Source organism: Ictidomys tridecemlineatus, unplaced genomic scaffold (genome assembly GCF_052094955.1).
Source record: "Ictidomys tridecemlineatus isolate mIctTri1 unplaced genomic scaffold, mIctTri1.hap1 Scaffold_223, whole genome shotgun sequence".
Classification (NCBI taxonomy): Eukaryota; Metazoa; Chordata; class Mammalia; order Rodentia; family Sciuridae; genus Ictidomys; species Ictidomys tridecemlineatus.
In genome coordinates this window covers 380,304-397,804 of record NW_027521924.1, presented here as the reverse complement: position 1 = coordinate 397,804, position 17,501 = coordinate 380,304, and the positions used below count along the sequence as shown (strand labels likewise).

Sequence of the window (17,501 nt, the reverse complement as noted above, 5' to 3'; positions counted from 1 at the left end):
GTAGTGTTATCCCTATCTTACAGTGTAATGAGGTACAGTATAAAGACAGTCTCAGTTTAAGTAACTGCCAAAGTCACAGAACTAGTAGCTAGACTTCCCCTGGACCTAGTTTGGTCTGTGCTCTGGTCATTGGCTTTTAGAGAGCCTTCTCTCAGTGCTGCTTGTGCTCTGATCCCAGAGCTGTGGGCAGCCAACTGTGTTTGGATAATCAGGCATCTGGGTGGCTGTTGATCATTTTCAGTGTGCAGAGAGCAGGTAGGTTGAACACTTGCAATGTGATGGGCACAGTGTGTCCAGCAGAATACAGTTTAGTCCTAGAGACCCTGCCTGGGTGAAGTTGACAGGCACAGTTGAATACTCTCACTAATAATTGAAGTTTCAGTGAAGGATGGGACATTCTAAGAGGAGGGCCTACTTTTTCCATCTGTTGAGTAAGGAGCCTCTGAACAACTGATTTCACCAGACCTGAAGGCCCAGAGGAGTAAAGGAAGGTCAGTAGCAGTAGTGGAGGCATAGGGTGGGGCCTGCAGTGACCGAAGGACATTCTACATGAGGAATGAAGAAGTTTGGGACAGATCCCACAGGGCATCCAAGGGCATGTTAAAGAGCTTGCCTGGTGTCCTCAGCACAGGGAGATATGACCAAAAAGACTTAGGAGATTTGGGATATAACGGAAATGTTTAAACAGAGCTCTAGAAAGAAAACAAGTGCTTGGGGGACCTTAGGAAGCCCTGGAGCGCAGTGTTTCTCAAACCTGAACAACGTGCTTGCTCTTCTTAAAGGAAAAAGTGTTCCAATAATGTGGCTTAAATATGTTACCACGTAGGTGCACACAAACACAAAACATATAAATTGCTCTTGCCTATATCACAGATATGCAATAAACCAAAGGAAGTTGCCAGATTAAGTCCAAGCAAAATTAGGATCTATACAATTCCAGTTAAAATATTAATTACAAGATTTTATTTTGCTGAAACTAAATCTCTACTCTTGGCAGAGATCCTTTTGATTGATTCTCTTTACTGTGTTCCAAGTGCTGGCTTGATTCAGGAGTCAAAGCTTCCCTGTTTGAAGAACTCAGAAACTCAAACTCAGTTGATGCACATGGTTGGCCAGCTTACAGCACCCATACACCCTCTACATGCTGAGTGTATTGCTCTTCCCTCGTTAGGCCAATACCATGACACTCATACAGACTAGTGCCTGATAATCATTAACACATTTACACATGCTAGTGCTGATGTTGTAGGGACCAAGAGCATGTGTCACACTGTGTATGAGGTGACTCAGGATGTGCTTATCTTGGTGGGTTTTTTTGGTTCATCATTCAACGATAACACTGTCTTAGAATACTCTAACACTACTTGCAAATCCACAAAATACTCAGACACAGACCCTTCCAGGGGACTGTGAAGATAGTTACATTTACTAATGAGAAAATGGAAACTTGGGAAAATTCATGCACTTCTTGAAGCTTTGGGGTAAACATGATAAAATTCTTGGGTCAGAACTCAAGTTTAGTGTTTTCAATACCAGACACACTCCAAACTCCCTCAGAGGCCCAGGCCTCTAACTGCCTTGTCTGGACCCGTTTCTTATACATGCCTCTGGACTTTGATGTAGGTCTGAAGCCTTGGTCCCCTGCCTGGGGTTACCTTCTCAGAATCAGCCTGAGAAGTGTCAACTCAGGGATTCCAGTTACTCTTAGCCATATTCAGAGGTCTCCCCACCATAGTTTGCATGTGGTTCATACTCTCCAAAAACAAAGGTTGACATTTAATCTCCATTGCAAGGTATTAAGAGGGTAGAAACTTAATGTGACTGGTGTTTAGAGGTGAAACCTTTGAGTAGGATTAGATAGGAGTGTCAGAGCCCCCACCATCCTGGTGGCTTTATGAGAAGGGAAGAAACAGGATTCACATGCACTTCCTATTTCCCACTGCGTGATGCCCTCACCCATACTGGAACTCAGCTATCCTGGAAGACTATCACCAGACATGGCCCTAAGTCTCAGCTCAGAACTCTGAGCCAGAATCAGCCTGTTTCCTAATAGCTTATCCTATGCTGTTGTGTTACTGCAAACAGAAAATGGACTAAGACATTCCCCTTCTAGTTCTTTCTACCCTTTCCTAACTACTCACTACTTTCTGGGTCCTCAGCTTTCAATTCAAGCCTGGCAGATCCCTAGTTTCAATAGAGGATGTTCATTGCCGCCTTGTTAAGCCTGTGCCCCTGGCAGAGAGGGAGTCTCAATTGCCCACTGTGGCTCCTGAGTGAAGAGGTCCCAGCAGTAGGCAGCATGGTAAACACCTATTGTGTGATGAGTCTGCATATCAGGGGGGAAGAAAGATCTGGAAAACAAATTGGAGTTGGATAAGGATGAGATCTAGATGAGGTTATCTTAGCATTTATTCTGTACATTAAGAAACCTGGAACATCTGGTAGGAGAATTAAATTTCTTGGCTCACAAGTGGCACTTATTGGTACTAAGAGCTAGACCTTGCAGCATGTACTGTGTGCCTGCCCACTTCTCAGCCCTTGACATGCACTGATTTGTCAACCCATGAGCTCCATAGTGATATCCCTCTTATCGGGTAGGAAACTGGTATTAAGTAATTAGCACTGTCCCTGCTACATGTAGGTGCTCCATAAATGGTGATGGTAATTTACCAGTACTATTATTAGAATCATTATTATTTTTATTAGAATTAATCTAATATTAGTAATATTAGATTATTATTATTAGAATATTTACTGTTTTTCCAAAAGAAAATATATGAAAGGGTTTCTCACAATGTAGATGAAAAGGTAGGAATCTAACCTAAAATTTACAGTGTTCTTCAGGGAGTCCAGAAAGTTCAGAAGCAATAATTAAAATTTAGAAAACAAAAACTACTGAAGAGATAAATATTTGAATTTGACAATTAAAGTCTGTCACATGATCTAAGCAATATGAGAATGTCAGGAGGAGGGGTCTGGAGGGAAATGTGTAGAGAAGGCCTCATGGGAAATAACTTCATTTGATGGGAAATGAGGGAGTCAGACCCCCTAAGATTAGTGACTTCAGACCAGTACAGTCTGGAACATTTCAAAGGGAGCATGTGGTCCCTCCCCCTGTCTTATCCCCACATCTCAGGGACTCAGAGCTCAGCCTGGACCAGTCCCAGGCTGAGCAGGATACCCTTCTGTGCTGTATTATGGCCAGCTTGAAAGCCAACAGGCCCCTCTACCTCCTCAGCCCTGTTCCCTGTACCAGGCATAGGACAAGGGAGTTGGGCTACAGGACATCTGAGGGCTCTTAGCATTATAAAGGAATGATTTGAGATCAGGACTAACATTCAGCTGTGCCCCAGGGGATTGGCATGGACTAGGTTTAGTAAATGCTGTTTTCATGCTCTTGTCAAAGTGGATTCCAGTTATAAATGTGGTGTTTGTCCTCCCTGTCTGGCCTCCAGTCCTAACTTGCCTCCCTGCCTCCTTCTCATTCCCCACATCAGGTCAAGTGTAGAAACATAGAGTACACGCTGCAGGAGAAAGCCAAGGCCTTCTGGGCCATTTGACGCTCCTAGGAGGCCAAGCACAATCAGGTGAGTGCTTGGAACCAGCGTGCAGCCAGGGAGAAGCAGGGGAGGGTTGGCCTTGGCTCTGTTGATGCTGCCCGTGGGCTAGCTGTGGACTTGGAAGTCTCATACAGCCTTGTTCTCAGCTGCTGACTGGGCTACACTGCATCACTGAAGACCTGGGCATGGCACACCAGCAGCACAGGCATGGCTTAAGAAGCCACCCGTGCCATTGCACTGTCATTTAATAATAACCTCAGTGTGTGCTGCATTTCGCCATTCACTCCGTGCAAGCCCCTGCGATTCCTGTGATTCCAGGTTTCCTTTCAGTGCTCATGTCCACTCCACCACAGCCCTGTTCCCTGTCTCTGAACCATACATGTCCATCCAAATCCACCTGCATTGCTGCTCCTCCTTCCTGGCTGCTCCCTGCTTCTGTTCTTGGTTTTCTGTTCTTTGTTCTGTTCTTTCCACTCTCCAAGCACTCCAGTGGTCTTTTGGAAAAGCACATTGCTGTGTCATTCCTCTGCTTAAAATCGCCTAGTGTAGTTCCATGCCCCAGACTGCAGTCCAGACTCCTTCCCATGGCCAAGGCTGTTGTCTGCCCCTTGCCTTCCCCAAGTTCATCTGCTGTTCTGTGGCTTGGTGCTCTGTGCTTCTGTCATTTCTGTGGCCTTCTCTGTCCCTTAAATGAGCTAAAGCTGTTCCCCTTGCCCTATAGTCAAAGATGCCATTAAAATTTCAGCTTACACGTTCCTTGGGAATTTTCCCTGCTGCTACCCAGACTAGCCCTTCCCTTTTACCCAGCTTCAGGTCTCCCTCATTTTCTTCAAGACACTTCATTACCTTGTTGTTTTCTAGTTTGTCCCCTGTCATCAAAATACAAGGAAAGTGAGCACATTCCCAATGTCTGGAAGTTCTGGGCACCTGCAGGGGACCAGTAATGAGCTTGTGGCTGGTTTCATGGCTAGATATTAGGAGGCTTCCCTGAGCCCAGTCCTTGGCCACTCAGACACTGTAGGGACTTCAGGGGAGTTCCCAGCAGCCCAAACCAGGTGTGTCAGCTGTGGCTGAGATGAGTGCAGCTGAGTGGTAATTACTAGAAGCAGTCATCTCTCAGAAGGTGACAGATCAGAGCCAGGGTAAATGAGACAGTCAGAAACCAGCCTGTCCTAAGCTGGAGGAGTAGAGCAGGAGTCGAGGCTGTGAAATGCAGAGTCCAGGGCAGTAAGCTGCAGGCTGACCTTGGAAATCCAACCCTGTGTTTACAGGCAGATCCCTTGGCCCCCACCAAACTCATACACTCACCTGTAGAAAGAAATTCCATCTTCCTAGGATTTTTGTGAAACTTTGATATAAGGTAATGCATCTGAGTGCCCACAGAGAGAGGCCATTCAATGTTTATGATGTTTTGGAGACCAAGAAGCTGAGTTGACAGAGTGACACCATTTGATCATCTTAGGTCAGAGCCATGAGTACAGACCAAGATTCCAGTCCACAAATGAGATTGCAGCCTGCTGTTGCTAGAGGACACCGTTTGTGGAGTTCTTCTGGTGCTGTCATGGAGTCATCAGGCTTCATTTCTGCCCTGTAACCAATGTCGTCATGGCCAAAGCTGTTTGGCTGGCATTGTGTGTAAAAAAATAATAAAGGGAGACACAGAGATGAGGTGCAGAGGCAGGGAAGGTGTCCAAGTGGCCACGTTTATTTATACCAATAGGTTACGTTTGGTTATTAGTACCATAACTACATTATGGTTTAGAGTATCAGTAAGGTTGCTTATTCTGCAAGTAAATTTTACAGTTATAGTATGCAATGTAGGAGCTTTGTGCAGTTCTCAAGAAAGTCCATTGCCTAAAGTTACTGTTAGGCAGGCAGCTCCAGGAGCAGCAGAGCTTGGTGAAACATTGTAGTTATCTAGCAAATAAGTTCCTTTATTCCTAGGAACTATGTGCCTGCAATCAAGGTCGAGGTTTGATGAGCCTCTGATGAGCCTCTAACACAGAGGCTTCTCCAGGGTGTTACCATACCAGCTAGACATTGCACATATATTAGCTATATTACTAGATCCTAAGAGAGATTGCAGGGCATTCTAAAGGTGGGTAATAATGTGCCTGTGACCCTCCAAGAGTTTGCACACCAGGGGAATGCTTCCCTGTACATTTCCATGATCAGAATACCTACATTTGTATTATATAGGGCTGGATTAGGGTGAAGGGGGGTGCATCCACCTCTCTCTGCCAGGCAGCAGAGAGCTCTTAGGCTTCTTGTGGAGGCCAGGGTTCTTAAGGTGGTCAGGTTGAGGCCTCCAGAGTTCTAACTGGATGGGTGCTTTTCCCGTTAAATTCTCTGAATCCAAGTCGCTGAGTATACATTCTGTTGTTTACCCCTTTACCATGAGGCTGTCCCTGCTGGTGTGACAGTGGCTGGAGTTGCCTTGGCTCTTGCCGAATTTTCCTCTTTGCTCCATCCTTTCTTGTCCTGTGTGAGAAGAATCAGTAGATTCCACTCTTCCTACGTGGTCCCTTCTCCTTTGCCCATCTTTTCACAGTATAGATTTCTTTTGTGAATGATGTGAATACCAATTAATATCCTTTTTTTGTTCTTGGAATATTTGTGTTTTCTCCCATTGGATTTTTGGAGTGCTTTTGTATATTAAGACTAATACTAGTTTGTTGAATATATTGCAAACATTTTTCCCAGTTTGTCATTTCTTTTTCAATGAATTATTTTTAGGGTTTTTTTTTGGGGGGGGGGGTCATTTATACAGTAGTCATTTTGGAATTACATGCATGTATTTAACCCTGCTTATAAGGTCTTGTCATTTAAAGCTTATCTTTAATATATATTCATTTATCTCGTTGATTGAGTCTTTTTTGTTTCATATTATGCTAGCAATTTCTTTTTCTCAGGCAAGAAATATTTCTTTGCTTTTTCTCTGAGTATTTTTATGGTTTGGGTCTCATTTTCTTAATATTTTTGTGGTTATGATTTGGAATGTGCACTTTTTATGATTGAGTGTTAAATACTTCCCACTGTTTTAGAAAAACTTTTGATCAGACATATTTAAGGGCAAAAGATTTGAAGGCAAACAAGTTTTAAAAATTGTTGCTATTTGAAATAATTCACTTCTGTCACACAGGGTTTTCCATGCTATTGAGAACCCAAATGAGATACAGACTGTTGTGTGTGAGGAGGTTACAGGACTAGGGTTATCATCAATAAGCAATGATTTCTTTTTCTTTTTTTTTAAAGAGGGTCTCACTAAGCTGCTTAGGGCCTTCTGAGTTGCTGAGGCTGATATTAAACTTGAAACCCTCCTGCCTTAGTGTTCTCTTTTCTTATGGTGACGAGCGTGGCTGCCACGTTCTGTGATGGGGCCGGATGTTCAGGGACTAGAGAACCATGGTCACCAGCCCCGCCATGCCAGTCTTCCTTTGACCTCTTGGCTTTGGTCCTGAGGGATGGCATTGGTGTGCTGCTTGTCAGAGGCCAGGGGCGTGACAGGGGTGGCGTCTCCAGCCTCTTCTCTCCCCTGCTCTCCCCGTGTCTCTCTCTCTTGCTCCCCCTGTTCGCTTTGCTTTTGTGCCATCCTTGGTTTCTTATCTCTCTACCCCCTAGTAAACGTGGTCTTTCAAAACCAGATTTTTTTAATACTTAAATATGGCTTGTTCTCTCTTAAGAATGATTCCATTCTCACTTAAAAAAAACAGATGCCATTGAGTTTATTTTTTCTCGCTTTGGTTGATTTCATTATTGGGCCCCGCAGAGAAGTTTCTGTAACTTGAAGGCTGGTTTGTAAATCAAGATGATCAAGATGACACACTATCCTCTTCACCACCGACAGCTCACCTTCTGGAACAGGGGGCAAATACTGTGTTCCAGCAGTGTGTCCCATTCTGGGGAGGACCTTTGTGGGTTGACCACTTCATGTCAAACCATGATATGCCTTGTCTCCAGAGGGCACTGATTACAGAATCACTCAAAGGATTTAAATTGTTTCTTTCTTTGATGATTCTGCTAAGGAAATTGTCCTTCTGCCAATGATTTTGGTTTGTGATTTTGTTTTTCTAAATATCAGCTTTATTGAGATATAATTTATATATTGCACTGTGTAAATCACCCATTTTTGTTGTTGTTGTTATTTAGTTTTTTAAAAGATAGGATCTCATTCTTGCTTTTTCTGGCTTCAAATTGCTGGGCTTGAGTGACCTTCTTGCTTCCCAAGTAATTGGAACTACAGCCCCACACCACTACACCCAGTTTGTCACTTATTTAAAACATACAGTTCAGTGATTTCAGCACTGTACAGTTGTGCAACCATCTTGACAATCTGTATTTCAGATCATTTCATCCATCCAAAAAGAAGCTCCAAATCCTTCAGCTGTCACTCCCCTATTCCTCTTGTCCTGGTGCCTTTCAGCCACCAATCTCTCTTGTCTACCAAATTTGCCTATTTTACACATTTCACATAAATGGAGTCATATAATATGTACCTTTTGTGACTGGTTTCTTTCACTCAGCATATTTTGCAACTTCATCCATGTCTTAGCAACTAATAGTTCTTTCCTTGTTATGGAGGAATGATACTGCTCTATTGTATATTATATTTTATCTGTTCATCAATTTGTGATTATTTGGGTTGTTTTTACTTTTTGCTCTTGTAGTAATAGGGCTGTAAACATTCATATACCAGTGTTTTGGTTTGTTTTGTATTGGGAGTGGAACCCAGGGTGCTTTTACCACTGAGCTACATCCCTAGTGCTAGTTTTTTATTTTTTCAATCTTGAGACAGAGTCTGGCTGACTTGCTTGAGGTCTAAGTTGCTGAGGCTGGCCTTGAACTTGTGATCCTGTCTCAGCCTCCCAAGTCACTGGGATGACAGGCACACACCACCGCACCCAACTAATGTACCAGTTATATGTACATGTTTTCATTTCTCTTGGATGTTGCTAGCTTCTTTGGTAACTCTGACCCTTTGAAAGCTGTCAGATTCTTTTGCAAGGCAAATGCACTGTTTTATATTGCCATCAACGGTGAATAATGATTCTACTTTCTCTACATCCTTTCCCTCTCTCTCTCTCTCTCTCTCTCTCTCATATATATATTTATATTCTCTCTCTCTCTCTCTCTCTCTCTCTCTCTATATATATATATATATATATATATATATATATATATATATATTTAAGTAGCCATCCCATTGAGTTTGAAGTGGTATCTCATTATTTTGATTTGCATTTCATGATGGCTAACAATATTTAGCATCTTTTCATGTGGTTATTGGTCATTTGTAGATCTTCTTTGGAAAAGTATTAATTATACTGTTTTATCCATTTTTAATTAGGTTGTTTGTCAGTTGTAAAAATTCTTTGTGTTCTAGGCACAAATTCTTTCTCAGTTTTAACTCTATATTTAGGCCTTTGATGTATTTTATGTCATGTTTTAAAATATGGCATCAAGTTAGGGTCCACCTTTAACAATTTAGTGTGTACTTTAATAATTTTTACAATTTGTTGGAAAGACCATTCCTGTCTTAAATGATTTTGCTGTCCTCATAGATAATTGGCTGACAGTGAATGTGAGGGTTTACTTCTGGACTTTTAGTTCTGTTCCTTCCATTGATCTCCCCGTCTGCCCACATGTTAGTCCTGCACTCTCTTGACTATTGTTGCTCTATAATAAGCTGTGAAATTGGGGAGTGTGACTCCAACTTTACTCTTCTTTTTAAAGATTATTTGGCTCTTTGGGGTTCCTTGAATTTCCATATGAAATTTAGAATCAGTTTCTACAAAGTACCTGGGATTTTGAAAGGAATTCTGCTGAATACCTAGATCAGCTTGGGGAGAATGGACATCTTAACAATATTAAGTCTTCTGATCCATGAACATGGGGTGCATGGCTCCTCTTAAGGTCAGAAACTTACCATGCTTTCTCTGTGTCTGTGTCTGTGTCTTTCCTTTAAGAAACACAAGCACTGAAAGCGCCAGTAAGTTGACAAGTCTGGTGGAGGGGAGGGGAAGAGCAGGCAGAAACACCAAAGGTACAAAATCCAGTGGCTCCAGGGCCAGGCAGGTAATGCAGCCAGCTGGTGGGATCCACAGGGAGTGGTGGGGACTGCCAGATGGAGAGACCTTTCTTTGAGGCTCTCCAATTCTGACTGGCATGGAGCGTCTCCAGCCACTGTGAGGGGAGGGAGAGCAGCATGCATCTGCTCATGCTTCTCAGTGGCCATCTAACATTTAGACATCTTTCTTGACCAGCCTCCTCCCTCTGAGAGCTTCAGGACAGGCCCTTGTCCTGCACAGTTCTGTGCCTTGATGGCTTTGGGTTCTCTGGGATGAATAATTAAGAATTATGTCCCTGTCTGAGCCATCCAAAGATAAAAGAGTGGGCTTTGGGAATTAGGGGAAGTAGTGAGTTCCTTGTCACCAGAGGTGCTCAAGCAAAGGACTGTGACCTCTTGGTTTTGTTGGAGTAGAGCACTGTTAAGGTCCCTACCAATTTGTTACACATGCCACAAGCAGATGTGTAAGTGTGATTTCTGTCCATAAGGATGGCATCCATGTTGGAGAACCTCCTATTTCTATTTTTCCCAGCTGGGGTGGGATGAGCTGTCTACTGAATCCTGAAGGGTGTGGCAGCTCAGTCGGTTCCTGTACCAATCAGGTTTGTCTTGGGGAAGGCAGTGAGGAAACCTAGGCCTGAGGCAAGGGAGCAAGGCCTGTTGCCCATTTCCAGTGAACCCAGATCAGCCCAGGTGCTTTGCCCCAACTGCACCCACCATGCCCAGTCCTCCTTCCACAGGCTTTTCTTCATGGTGGAGCTAGAGCCCATCTAGCCCAGCATGCTCATCAACCCCTGCCGGTACCTGGATTCCCTGCAGTACCATGTGTGGAAGAAGATGATCAGTTCCATCAAATCTGGTAAGGGGTTCTGGGAAGTGTTCGCGCCCAGGGAAGGTGCTTCATGCTAGCATAGAGCTGCCAAGCTCCACTCTGTCAGGCGCTACCCATTCTCTCCACTGACCTCCCAGCAGGCCCTTGGCCCTGGTCATCTCCCTCCTGCCTGATGGCTGCAGCCCCTCCTGACAGACCACCTTCCTATAGATGCCCTGACCCTCTGTCCTCTTCAGAAAGAGAAATACTTCCTCTATTCAGAACTGTAACGTGTTTAATGAAAGGCTTTCTCCATCCAAGGTCACCAAAGGACCACACATGGGGTGCTTTAAATGACAGAAACCCATTCTCTCTTGGTTGTGAAGGCTAGAAGCTCATGCTCAGGTGACAGCAGGGCTGTGGTCCTCTGAAACCTGTGGCAGGGGCCCTCCGTGTCTCTTCTAGCTTCTGGTGTTGGCTGGCAGGCCTGGCTGCCCTTGGCCTGCAGCTGCAGCACCTCACCCTCTGCCCTCTGCCACATGGCTTTTCACCTCATGTGTTGTCTCCATTCCCCTTTTTATAAGGGCACAGTCAAGGTGGGTTCAAGTTCCACACTGCTCCAGTCTGACTTTGTCTTAACTGTATTTATAGTAATAAATACAGTTAAGTATTTATTACTATAACTGTATTTATAGTAATGCCCATTTCCAAATAAAGGCACATTCTGGGCCACTGGGTGGGGGTTAGGATTTTCACATATATTTTGGCCTTTACATTTGAACCCATGATTTCCATCAACCCAGGGAAACTAGAACTGAGGTGGTCATTTTGGGGCCCTGGGGACACCACCTGGTGTGGCTGGTGGGAGAGTATCAGGTTTGCTAACTGTCCCCCTTCTGCCCTCAGTGCCCTTCAGCTTCTATCCCAACACTGCAGCAGGCTGGCTTTCGGTGTCTGATGACCTCACCAGCGTCACTAACCATGGCTACTGCCTACAGGTGGAAAACCAGAGTGCTTCTCCTCAGCACCCTGCCTGCTGGGATCCTGCACCTTCTCTCAAGGATCCCATGCTTGGGAGGTGGCCCTGGGTGACCTGCAGAGCTGGCGGATGGGTGTGGTGGGGGTGCAGCCAGATACAGGTACAGAAGGCCACTCACACAGCTGCTACCATGACACACGCTCTGGCTTCTGGTACCTGTGCCACATGCAGGGTGTGGAGGGGGACCACTGTGTGACCTCGGACCCGGCCACCTCGCCCCTGGTCCTGACCATCCTGTGCCACCTATGTGTGGAGCTGGAGTGCGAAGAGGGTGAGCTGTCCTTCTATGATGCTGAACATAACTGCCACCTATACACCTTCCATGCATGCTTCTGGGAGGTGCGGCCCTACTTTTTCCTTGGGGGTGTGTGGGGTGATGGGCCTCCTGAGCCCTTGAGCATCTGCACCTTGCACATCGCTATAAAGGAAGAGCTGGACATCTGAACTGGCCCAGGCCTGCTGGATGCTGTGCCGTGGGCCTGCTTTATTCCTACCTCTTCCTGAAGCCCATCCCCGGCCTTGACACCTCTGCCCACTACCTTGTGAGGTGCCAGCATCCTCTGCCATTCTGTCTTGCCTTTTTTTGTGACTCTAGGGCTATGCCTCTTCTTTATTTTTGGTCTCTTCTCTGTTCAGTTAAAAGCCATCCAGGAAGTATCTCATTGGGTCCAGGCTCTACCCAGGGTGTGAATTTTTAAGTCCTCATTTGAGAATTTCTGGAGAAAATGTTTACTTCTAGAACAGGCCTGTTTTAAAATGTAGGTTTTATTATTTTCCAGGTATGGTTAAAACCAATTAATCAGGAGATGACTGCTATTGGAAAGAGTCTGTCACTCATTTCCCAGCCATGCCACATGGAGCCACACAGGAAAGCACTAGGGTCAGTCAAGATACAAAGGGAAAGAGGGGAAGGTGCTGGCAAAGCCTTTGTTGTGGTTTTCCTGGGAAGGAATGGGTGGGGCAGCATAGACCAGGTGGATGCTCGCCAGTCTTGAGTAGTTTTAGTAGGTTCTGGCATGGGAGGACTGCTCCTCGTTTCTTGCACCTGCCTTAGGATGATTAGGACAGGAGATGTTGACTTGGCAGAGAGCCTGCTACAGGAATTGGTGTGATTCCATGGTCTAGGTTGGCTGGACTCATGAGACAGGCAGCCTTCAGGCCTATTGGCTGCTTAGGGTTTGGCTAGCTTAAGAGCTGCAGTCACTCCAGTGCCAGAACATCAGGAATTCAGCAAAGAAGCAAACAGTTAGTGCAGGGCTCAGCTCAGCTACTGCTTTATGTTATTAATTTAAAACATTCACAGATCTTCCTGGGAGTCCTGTAAGGTAGGATGAAAAGCTGCCCATCTGTATCCATCAACTCCAGTTTATCTGGTTGTACATCAAGAGCTAATCTCCTGAACCAAGAGCTCCAGAGCACTTAACAAACTTAAAATCATGCTGTGCACCTGTTCCCTCGCTGGGACTCACTTTCCTCATCTGTACAATAGACAGTGGGACTAGAAGACCATGTCCTTCTATAATTCTGTGGGGTGAGTTCCTCTGGTGAAAGTATGAGAAGGGAAGGGAAGAGGTGCCCCCTCCAGTTAGAAGGAAAGGAAGGGTGTGATCTGAGGGAGGCCATTTGGAAGACAGGTGCTATGCAGTGGGAAGGAAGGCAGTGTCCCTCGTCCTCACTGCTATGTGTCACTGACCTCAGCCAGCTTGCTACCTGTTGGGTTCCATCCTGTTTCTCCTCTCCACTGTAAACCTCCACCTTTCCTTTCTCATGCCTGCAAATGCTTTCTAATTTCCAGCTCACTGTGTGTGTCCTGGGAACTGGCAACATGAAAGGAGATACTGTCCCGTGGGTACTGTGTTATAGTTAGGGGCACGTTCCAGCCTGGATTCCCCACTTTATAACAGCTGATGTTCTAAACAGCAATTAGGAGTCCTGGTTATAAGTGTGTTGTGCACATTGGTTATGTAACTAGTGGGGAGGGACCAAATGTGACATGCCACTGGGGCCAGCTTGGCAATTGGCAAATGAGCTCACATGTGTCAGATTCTCAGCCCCCACCGCCCCCACCCCCCAAAAAAGAGCTCTGGGCACTTTGGGAACCAAGCAGTTGTGAGTGTGTGTGCTCTGCTGGGGTTTAACCTGTCAAGTACACATTTTGTATGATCAGCCTGACTTGTTGGTTAGAATAAATGTTTAAAACTGTTTTCACCCAAGCTGTTAAAAGGTTTTTGTTTGTTTGTTTTGTTTTGTTTGTTTTAAGATATAGGATAATTTGGATAGCCTAGACCTCATTTTCAAAGAAATAAAAATGATGTGCTTTTTCTTTTGACATTATTTCTTTCGGTGTTCTTGTAAGCCAGAGTTTTTCCATGTTGTAGTGTGTATTCTTATTGTAATATTCCGTTGTATGAAATGATGTACTGTGTTTTATTGTTCGCCAGTTGATGGGTATTTGGCCTGTTTCCACATTTTGTTGGTTTTGAGCAGTGCTGCTGGGAACATCTGTGTACAGATTTTTGTATGGACCTGTCTCTCTTTCTCTTTGGGTCCACCCAGGCACAGACATGCTCTGTCTTATGGTGACTCTTCTTAACCTTTTGAGGAACCACCAAGTTGCTTTTCAATGCAGCCATACCCCTTTGACTCCCACCAGCAGTGTGTGTGGATTCCGGGTACACAGCAACCTTGTCAGCACTGTGATCTGTGTTCTGACTTAGCCCTCCTGTGATGGTGAAGTGGTATGGCTTTGGCTTTGATATGCATTTCCTTGATGCTGATACTGAGTAGCTTTTTCATGTGCTTATTGGCCATTTATATATCTGTTTGGGGGGGACTGTCTTGAGCCTTTCCCCATTTTAGCTGGGTTTTCTTTATTGTTAAGTTTAAGGGTTCTCTATGTATTCTAGAGACTAGTCCCTTTGTCAGATATAGAACTTATAAACTTTCCTCTTTATTCTAGGTGTGTCCATTCACTTTCTTGGTGACATCCTTTGAAACCCCCAGTTTTTTAATTTGGATAATATCTGGTCTGTTTTTTTTTTCTTTTTCAGTTGCTTACAGATCTTAGGAATCCTCCTTTTGACACTGCCCTTAAGACCATCTAGCCTGGATTCTGGATATGCTCAGGGTAAGGTGGTTATCCTGTTGGCAGCGAGCCCCTCTCCAAGGGTCTTCCTTGAATACTCTCCCACCTGTGCCTCTTTCTTCCCATTCCAGCGTCTACCCTGGAGGCAGCAGCCCACTGTACACTGCCTGTCTTATTCTCCTTTTGAATCCATCTATGTGCTGCCACCAGATGCACCATCTTTGGTCTCCAGTGGCCACCCAGAGTGGCCCCCACTCCTGACCTGCTCATGTGCATTTCTGCAATTCAGCTTTCAGAGCTCACTGTGGCTGGACTCTGTTCTACTGGGTGTCCTGCCTCCATCTCATATGGCTCCAGGCACACCTGGCTGTTACACACGCTGCCTGGTACTCACAGGGCCATTTGTATCACAGTGACCTGCTGTTGGTTACTCGGACTGTTCTGGTTATATTTGCTGCACCACCTGTGTGCACACTCCTTACCTGCCTGGGCTTATGTCCTCATCTGCAGATCTTCCCTAACCCCTAACTGTGTGCCCTTTAGATGGGAGCCTGGGGAGCAGACTTGTGAGTTCCAAGGCAAATAGTAGGAGAGTCCCCCCTGGCTCCTTGAACTTGCACGTTGGCACCAGTGATCACTTGATCATAACTCAAGTAATAGCCATTTTCTTCCTTTCTTCTTGCTTCTGAAGGGTGAAGTTTTGGCAGAATGAGATTATTGTTGGTTAACTATCAAAATGGCAGTCTGGTGAGCTCCGTGGTTATTGATGGTGCCGGGCAGGAGTGTTCCCAACACCTTAGAGAGATATTAACAAAACTCTGCCCAGTAGGCTTCTGCCTGCTTTGCCTCCATTGTTGTAGATCCTGCTCAGGGTTCCTGGGGCTGCTATTGCGTGTTGCCCCTCTTGCTGAAAGGCACCTGACTGTCTTCTCTGCTTGAATGTAGGGATTACATCATTCTCACCTTTGCTGTCCTAGGCCCAGGGATGTCCTGGGCCACAGTGGGTGGTTTTTTTGTAGATGCATCATGTCAATGATGGGTCATAATTACAAAGTAGGGGCAAGATAATAATAGGGCTGAAAAATTCTGATTAGCATCTTTCTGTGCCGTCTCTGTGTTTAGATATATACTGTGTCACGTTGCCTGACAGTGCCACTGCAGTAGCGTTCACACAGTTTTGCAGCCTTGGAGCAGGGGGCTGTACCACACAGCCCAGGTTTGCAGTTGGCTCTGCCACCGAGGTTTGGTAAGCATACTCAAGTGTTCACAGTGACAAATTTGCTGAAGAGTGCACGTCACAGAACATATCTATTTCACTAATCAACATGCACCCTTTTGGAGGTATGACCTGCAGGTCAGGCAAGCTGTCCTCAACTACTCCACAAAACTACCAGCAGCATTTGGTAAGGCACAAGGGACAGGATCCTGAACACAGATTTCAACCCTGAGATGGAGAAGCTATCTGAGGCTTTTGGACATCTGTTGCAAGTAGAAAGAGGGTGTTAGTACCTGCCTCAGGCTTCTCAGGGATCCAGTGATGCAGACTTTGGAAAAATGCTGAATATTCCACCCTAAACCTAGTATAGGCTTATTACTGTTGGCTAATTCTTCAGCAAATGGGATGTTCTGCATGTTGAAATTCTGATTTACAGTCACGATGAATCCCAAAGAAAAGTGAGAAGCTGAGATGTGGAAGTTATGTTGGGAACTCTTACTTTCCTTCAGATTTTTGACAAGAGTATGTCTATACAACTTAACATTTGTGAAAAAGTTTCAATAACATGGAAAAGTGGTTATAAGTAACCAAGAAAAATAGGTTTCAGAGTTAAACATACAGACCTGGAATGCTCTTAGAAAAAAAGGCAAGCAGTAATTTGCCTTTAATTTGTGTGTGTGTGTGTGTGTGTGTGTGTGTGTGTGTGGGTGTGTGTGTGTGTGTGTGTGTGTGTGTGGTGCATGCTCACGTACATGTGTGCTTGTGTATGTTTGATAATCTGTTTACATAGCAATAAACCCAAAGGTACAAAATGTATTAGAACAATCTCACACCTCTGCACATTCAGCTCTTCTAGTAGGCAGTCCCTCCTATCAGTGTTTTTTCTCTTTACAGAGAGATTTTGTGTATGGCACGTAGCCTATAAGAGTATTCTGCCCCACCCTGCCCAGCACACTATAATTAAAATGCAGATTGTCCTATACTGTATCTGTAAGCAACCCAGCCATGAGGAGAAAACTCCAAGCATGTTATTAAAATAGTTTTCCCTTCTCAAGGGGGAGGTTTGTCTGGGATGTTTTCATGCACTCAGTTCAATTGGTGGATTTTACTTTATGTTTTTGTTTAAATATTGCATTATAATTGGTGTTTAAAACCAAGAGGAGAAAAGCTAAATGGAAACCTTAAACCTTATACTTCAACATAGATTTTTTTAAATCTCTATCCTCCCAAAGGTGTCCATTGGTTAAGAGGCTGGATATGGGATTGGATGCCCAGAGTTTAAACTGACCACCACTGTGACCCTGGGGAGAGACAACCCCTCTACCTCTTGGTGTCATGATGTGGAAAAGACCTAGTTCCTGTCTTTTAAGGTGGTTATAGACTTTAAGGGAGCAAGTATGTAAAACTCTGGAAGTTGGGCAAACACTAGTAGCCAAGTTCTCTATCGTTACTCCTGGCCCTGCTCCTTACATAGCTGCGAAGCTTTGGTAGAGCATCAAACTTTTGTAAACAGGGCAACCTGGACACTTGCATGGTTTTCCCCAGGTCGACCCATGTCATTGGCAAGAGCTGTGTGTCCCACAGAAGAGAAGACAGCTGCCTACCAGTATTAAAAAATCTGGGTGTGGTACCAGAGGCTTTGCCTCATGTTTTCAGCCTGGAGAAAAAGAGTCATAATGTTTTAGGCATAGCAGAAAATTTTAGAGAGGAACAGATCTTTATT

The 17,501-nt window shown here is 44.8% G+C and overlaps 2 pseudogenes; both read left to right on the top strand.

Annotated features, from left to right (window-relative positions):
• The window catches only part of LOC144373071 (E3 ubiquitin-protein ligase TRIM35-like), a 35,834-nt pseudogene that overhangs the window by 3,038 nt on the left and 15,295 nt on the right, over positions 1–17,501 (top strand).
• Positions 6,894–15,666, top strand: LOC144373072 (E3 ubiquitin-protein ligase TRIM35-like; annotated as a pseudogene).